Genomic DNA, 7,216 nt, shown 5'->3' with positions numbered 1-7,216 from the left:
AAATGTTTATAATTATATAACAAAATCATAACTATATAAGACAAGGAAAGTCGTTCAACTAATAGAACAAAAAATATTGTCTACAAAGAGGTCCTTCAATGATTATAGATATTTATCGTTTTCAATATATTTTCTACATATTTCAATAATACCAATAACCATATATTTTTTTTATAATCATTATGCAGTATTTGTATATAATTATATGTTTTTTTATGCGTTTCTCGCGTTTAACGCAGGCTATAATCTAGTAATACATTAAATGTGTCCAATAATACACATTCAAGGTGTCAACTACAAATGTTTAACTAAGTGCTTACAAACATAAAATTAAGAATTATTTGGTCGATTACTTGGCAAATTATTGGGTAAGTTGAATCGATAAAGGCTGACAAATGTTCTTCAATTTGAGTTTTGAATCAAAGGCCGCCAATTGTTCCTGTTTCAACACACCATAATCAATGATCACAAAAACAGATCCCAAATGAATTAAAACTATTTTACTCACACATTCAAAACAATTAATTAGAAATAATGTATGAAAAAGAGTCTTACATGATTATGAGCTTGCTCTTTATCAAGAGACTCATCATCAAATTGTTCCTTTGCATGTTGTCCACCTTCCTATAAGCATTTTCAGAAAAACTTAATCCACAATTAGCCCCACATGTACCCTTACAAAAGCACTTAATGTTGAGCCTGTAAAGTTATAGATAATAAGGACCAATAACAAATTGTTCAAGTTGTACCTAAAGTGTAATTTTGATCTTGGGAAATTGTATAAGAAAAGTAAAAATATGACCTAACAGGTTCAATTGTCATAAATTCATTCCTATTAGTACTAATTGAAGTTGAAAGATCCACATCAACATCAATTTCACTGAAAACACAACCTTATACAACCAACCATTAAAAATCTAAACAATTTACTCAAAATTCAAGAGCATAACCAATCAATTACATGAACTTATAAAGAGGTTGAATACAATTCCGGTTAATACCTCTTACAATTTTGTAGCGGAAGTGTTAAAGCAGCATCTGAAGAAGGAAACTTTGACTTATTTGGTTTGACTCCATGTTTTGATTGTGTTAATGTATACCTTTAGCATCCCATAGAACACCACATGTTAATTGCATATTCACTTTTTATTTACTCAAGAAAGATGTCGAGTGCTTACACAAGTTTGTTGAAAGACTATATCACTCCCTGGTCCTATTATTTCTGCAACGTGGTGGGAGTAATCTTTGACACCACCAAACATCAATCCTCATCTAAATGGAAAGAAATTTGATTATCTTCTATTAGCATTGACCTAAAAGATGAGGAAGTAGGAAAATGTCAAAAGGGTATTCAGAAATCACAAAATTCCATCCAAAATCATGTAAAAAAGTTACCTTTTTGTCATGCTCCAGGAAGAAAAGAGTTGGGATTTGTTATCTTCACATTTTCATTCCATATCAGATCACTACCAACTGGCCAACTGACCAGCAGAGGGTTGCCAACACTAACAGAGGCTTGCCAACACTGGAACAGAATTTGATGTTAAGACTGTAATGAATTAATTTGAACTTTGATGGTCAAATGAGAAGAGATAGACACAACCAAAAAAGCGAAAGAAATTAACATGAAAATGAATCAGAATCGAAAAAAACCACAACCAAAAAGATGATGAGTGAGGTCGGTGGCATTTACATGGACGGTATGTCGTGTGTTTCGACATATCTGTACAACAGGAGGAATGAAAGCTAGGAAAATAAATCGACGTCAGGAGAGGGCTCGACAGCAGGAAAAAAATCAATAGCGAGAAAAGATGAACAAAAAAAATCTCATCTGTTGGGTGCGACGGTCTTCGACCGTGGCTTCACAGGGGAGGAAATGTCTAATGGTGGTGGCTTTGTTGGGGAAGAAAACAAAATCTAGGGTTTAGCTATGGAGAAGAAATCGAGCAAGATGTGTAATGGAGAGATGAGGTGCGACAGAGAGGAGGCGTTCACAGGTTCTTTGGAGGAGCTGTAGTGGTTTTTTTTTTCATTTGTGCATCTGAGAAGTGAGAACGCGTATACGTATACGAAACTTTTCAATTAAAATGCTACTGATTATCTAGGGACAAAAAAAATTAGGGAAAATGACTTGTAAGGGTAACGAATTATTAGACTTGTACAAAAAATACTACTGAATTTTTTTTTTTGTACACATATCACCAATCAACGATAGCTTTTGTACACATATGACCATTAAACTTCACCTTTGTTCAAAAAATACCATTATGTTACCGGTAATAGTAGGTCACCAGCCACGTAACATGCCACGTGGCATGCCATGTGGCTGCTGACGTGGATTTTATTGTATATTATGTACACATTATACCATTAAACTATTTTTTGTACACATTATACCATTAAACTTTTTTTTTTGTGTACATTTTACCATTAAACTTTTTGTACATATTTTACCATTAATCTTATATAATTTATTCAAAAAATATCATTTCAAAGAATACATACTTTTACATAAAATGGGTTTTCCATCACCTATTGTGACTCCTTTATTTTGTCTCATTTATTTTGTAAGGTTTGGGGGAAACAGTTTGATTTTTACAATGATACTAAAGACTTTCTTTTACAACTACATTGTGAATTTATGTTGGTCATACATCAATTGAAACCCATAAGGTTTGAACTTGAGACTTTTATCTGGAGCGACGAAAAAATACTCAATTGTTTATTATTTTAGCTAGTGTCTAGTAAACATATTCTTATAAGTCATTTTCTTAGGATACTACGTTTAAGATACACTTATAAACTCATGAAACATTTTGAACATGTTACCTTATTATAATCCCCCCTCTTCTTGATTATGGTTGTTGATTAAAAAAGTGAATTTAAATTATGTCGTTGTTTACCAATAGGAAAATGACTTATAATGATAAGTTTACTAAAATTTAGAAAAATCAGTAAAATCCACATCAGGTGATGGGAAACCTACTTTTATGTAATGATATGTATTTTTTGAAATGATATTTTTTTCAATAAATTATATAACATTAATGGTAAAATGTGTACAAAAAAAAGTTTAATGGTAAAATGTGTACAAAAAACAGTTTAATGGTATAATGTGTACAAAAAATAGTTTAATGGTATAATGTGTACATAATATACAATAAAATCCACGTCAGCAGCCACATGGCATGCCACGTGGCATGCTACGTGGCTAATGACCTTTTATTATCGGTAATATAATGGTATTTTTTGAACAAATGTGAAGTTTAATGGTTATATGTGTACAAAAGCTATAGTTGATTGGTGATATGTGTACAAAAAAAAGTTCAATGGTATTTTTTATACAGGTCTAATACTTTGTTACCCTTACAAGTCGTTTTCCCAAAAAAATAAAAAAGAATTCATTTAAAAGGCTACGGATTAGCTATGGACAAACAAAAAAAAAAAGTAACATGTTTGGGATAAGATTCGAACTCGGATTTTACCTTGAAATAACCAAAGAAGCTACCAACTAGCCGGGAATGCCACATCCATGCACACTTTGTTTACTGTTAACTTTATACACATCCATTAATAATAATAATAATAATACTTATTATAATAATAATAATAATAATAATAATAATAATAATAATTATTATTATTATTATTATTATTATTATTATTATTATTATTATTATTATTGTTATAAGTATTATTGTTATTATTATTATTATTATTATTATTATTATTATTATAGTGTGTCGGGATGCCAATTTACAACACGACACACATATATCTTATTTTCGATTTATTCTTGCACCGAACAACGTTTTTTCTATTTTGTTTTTTTCACACATCTGTTATACATGATTATCTATACTTTCATCGACTTTCGTTCATTTATTGTTATTGTTATTGCTATTGCTATTGGTATTGTTGTTGCTATTGTTATTGTTATTGTTATTAGTTGACGTTGCACTAATAGAAACATAGTTTTTCATAGGTTCGAATATGTATAACAAATATCGTGATCGCATGTCCAATCGAGACAAGTGGTGGAAGTCGGCCTCGGGCACAGGCTCCTAAAGAGAAGCCTCGGGTGCATGCCTAGGTCTTTAACGCCTCACAAAGGCAGGCTCAGTGATAGGTTCTGACTCTACCTGCCTAATCGGCTCCACGATATCATCATCAGGAGTCCTCTACTGCGGATCATCTCCTAGTACCATTGCCTGTACCTTCCCCATAGCAGTTGTATGCAACTCCCTGATAGGACATGGAACCATCCCACTAGTATCGACCCCATAGGAACGAGCAAAGTAAGTAACCCAATGGCCTCCACAGATCAGACTCTTCGTTAAAGGGCCTACAACAAAAGTAGATAAATATAAAACCATAATATAAGGAAGGTTGAGGTAAACCTCAGTATGGATCAGGCACCATATTAGGAAAAGGTCACCCAAGGGAGCATTTTCACACTCTCCACGGTGACAGATGGTGGAAGCAATCAGGCGATAGTTCATCATCATCATCATCATCATCATCATCATCATCATCATCATCATCATCAAGAACATTAATATTTCTATTATTATTATTATTATTATTATTATTATTATTATTATTATTATTATTACTACAACTATTATTATTATTATTATTATTATTATTATTATTATTATTATTATTATAATTTCCATTGTTAATATTATTACTCCCAATATTATTATTTTTCATTATTCGAGTCTTAAATTTTTTTAGATCATTTTTTTTACATATTTAAGACACGAACAATTAACAATCAAACTAATTGTACTAATAATAATAATATTTATAAATATCATAATAATATATTTGAATGTGTATGTGTATGTGTGTGTATATATATGTGTGTATGTGTGCATTTGAATGTGTATGTGTATGTGCGTGTATAAGTATGTGTATGTGTAAGCATTACAACGTTAAACAATAAAACCCATAATGGACCCCGAAGGTGCAGACGCCTTTACGCACGATATTAATAGCTATAAATTGGTGAAAATATAGATAATAATGCATAATAGATGTGTGAAAAAAACGAAATGGAAAAAACGATGTCTGGTGCCTGAAAAAACGAAAATAAGAAAAATTTGTAGCTAATCCGTAGGTAATTACCTACAGATTAGCTACATAATTTTCTTATTTTCGTATTTTCGGGACCAAACGTCGTTTTTTCTGCTTCGTTTTTTTCACACATCTATTATATAATATTATCTATATTTTCACCAATTTATAGCTATTAATATCGTTCGTAAAGATGTGTGCATCTTTGAGGTCCATTACTCGTTTCATTGTTAAAATCGTGTGCATCTTCGGGATCCATTACTCATTTCATTGTTTAACATTGTAATGGTTACACTTTCACTAACAAACTATGTTGTTTCTTTTAAATACATGTAGATACATATACACGAATACATACATATACACATACACATAAACATATAAATATACATACACATTTAAATACACACATACACACATACACATACACATATACATATACATTCACACATACATACATATGCATTACAATGTTAAACCATGAAATGATTAATAGATCTTGAAGGTGTACACGACTTTATTAACGATATTAATAGCTATAAGTTGGTGAAAGTTTAGATAATCATGTATGCGTGTATGTGTCTGTATGTGTGTGTGTGTCTATAGGTATGGATGCATGTAGCATATCAAAAACCAAAAGTACTAACAATGTGAAACCATGAAACGAGTAATGGATCCTGAAGGTGCACACGACCTTATGAACGATACTAATAGCTATAAGTTGGTGAAAGTATAGATAATCATGTATAATAGAGGTGTGAAAAAAACGAAGCGGAAATAACGACGCTCGGTGCCCGAAAAAGCGAAAATAAGAAAAATCCGTAGCTATTTACCTATAGAATTCTGACGGAAAACGTATTCCGTAGCTAATCCGTAGGTAATTACCTACAAAATAGCTACAGAAAATCCTTTCCGTTAGAAATCCGTAGGTAATTAGCTACGGATTTTTCTTATTTACGATTTTTTGGGCACCGAACGTCGTTTTTTTCCCACGTCTATTATACATGTATATCTATACTTTCACAAATTTATAGCTATTAATATCATTCATAAAGGCATATGCACCTTCAACAACATTGTAATTTCTATTAATACTTGTGATTTTTGATACACATACATATAGACACATACACACACACACACACACACACACATATATATATATATATATATATATATGCATACACACAGACACACACACACACACACACACACACATATATATATATATATATATATATATATATATATATATATATATATATATATATATATATATATATATATATATATATATACACACACACACAAACACACACATATATATACATAGATACACATACATACATACATAAATACATACATACATTTACAAACGTACATATCTCCCGTTATTATAATCGTTTTTCATTATTTATACATTGAACGTAGATTATTTCACCTTATTGATATGTTAAACATAATTTTTTTTTTCGTTTAATTGTTTGTGTGTTAAACATATCTGTTACCATTATTATATATTATCATTATGTTATATATATATATATATATATATATATATATATATATATATATATATATATATATATATATATATATATATATATATATATATTATTTAGCTAGTCATGCCTTGCATGTTATTTTGGAATTATACACATGCTTTTGTGGTGCAGTTTATTTTAGGTTTTATGACTTGATTTTCAAGTTGTAGGATATGAGAAAGCGGATTTGGAAGCCAAGATCGGAAGATGATTGAAAAAAAGCTTAGTGATTATTTGGTTCCAGACGAAAGAAAATCACAAAAAGGGATAGGAAAGAAGAAAATAAGTAAAAAAAGAATATGACCATGCAGCAAATACCAGGATAAGCATATCCATGTAGATGGCCAAATTTCTTAAAAATAGCAGCCTGCTATATTTTGCGTGTAGTTCTTTCATTCTTCGGTTTTTAGGTTATGAAACATTGATTTCATGGGGTTACAGTTCAGTTTTTTATCATCTTAGATTGTTTTCTCTCTGAGGAGTTTGTTAAGGTTCGTGGTTCATGTTTGTAAGTAGATTTTCATCATGTTTCATTGTATTCTTTTTAATTGTAGTCGTTATTTAGCCAACATTTGTGGCTAAATCCAAGA

General features: G+C 30.5%; 1 long non-coding RNA gene across 3 annotated transcripts; it reads right to left on the bottom strand.

Annotated features, from left to right (window-relative positions):
- Positions 1–251: 251 nt before the first annotated feature.
- On the bottom strand, positions 252–2,114 carry LOC111876219 (uncharacterized). Of its 3 annotated transcripts, XR_002844937.3 has the most exons (6): positions 1,694–2,114; positions 1,396–1,525; positions 1,179–1,313; positions 1,002–1,100; positions 556–624; positions 252–439 (listed from the first exon to the last, which is right to left on the bottom strand). It is a non-coding gene; the product is annotated as an uncharacterized LOC111876219 (long non-coding RNA). The 3 variants fall into 3 exon arrangements; XR_002844936.3 differs by having other exon boundaries at positions 556–699; positions 1,396–2,114; XR_002844935.3 differs by having other exon boundaries at positions 1,396–2,114.
- Positions 2,115–7,216: the final 5,102 nt, after the last annotated feature.

This window comes from Lactuca sativa, chromosome 1, assembly GCF_002870075.4.
Source record: "Lactuca sativa cultivar Salinas chromosome 1, Lsat_Salinas_v11, whole genome shotgun sequence".
Taxonomy (NCBI): Eukaryota; Viridiplantae; Streptophyta; class Magnoliopsida; order Asterales; family Asteraceae; genus Lactuca; species Lactuca sativa.
This window is presented reverse-complemented; position numbering and strand designations above follow the sequence as displayed.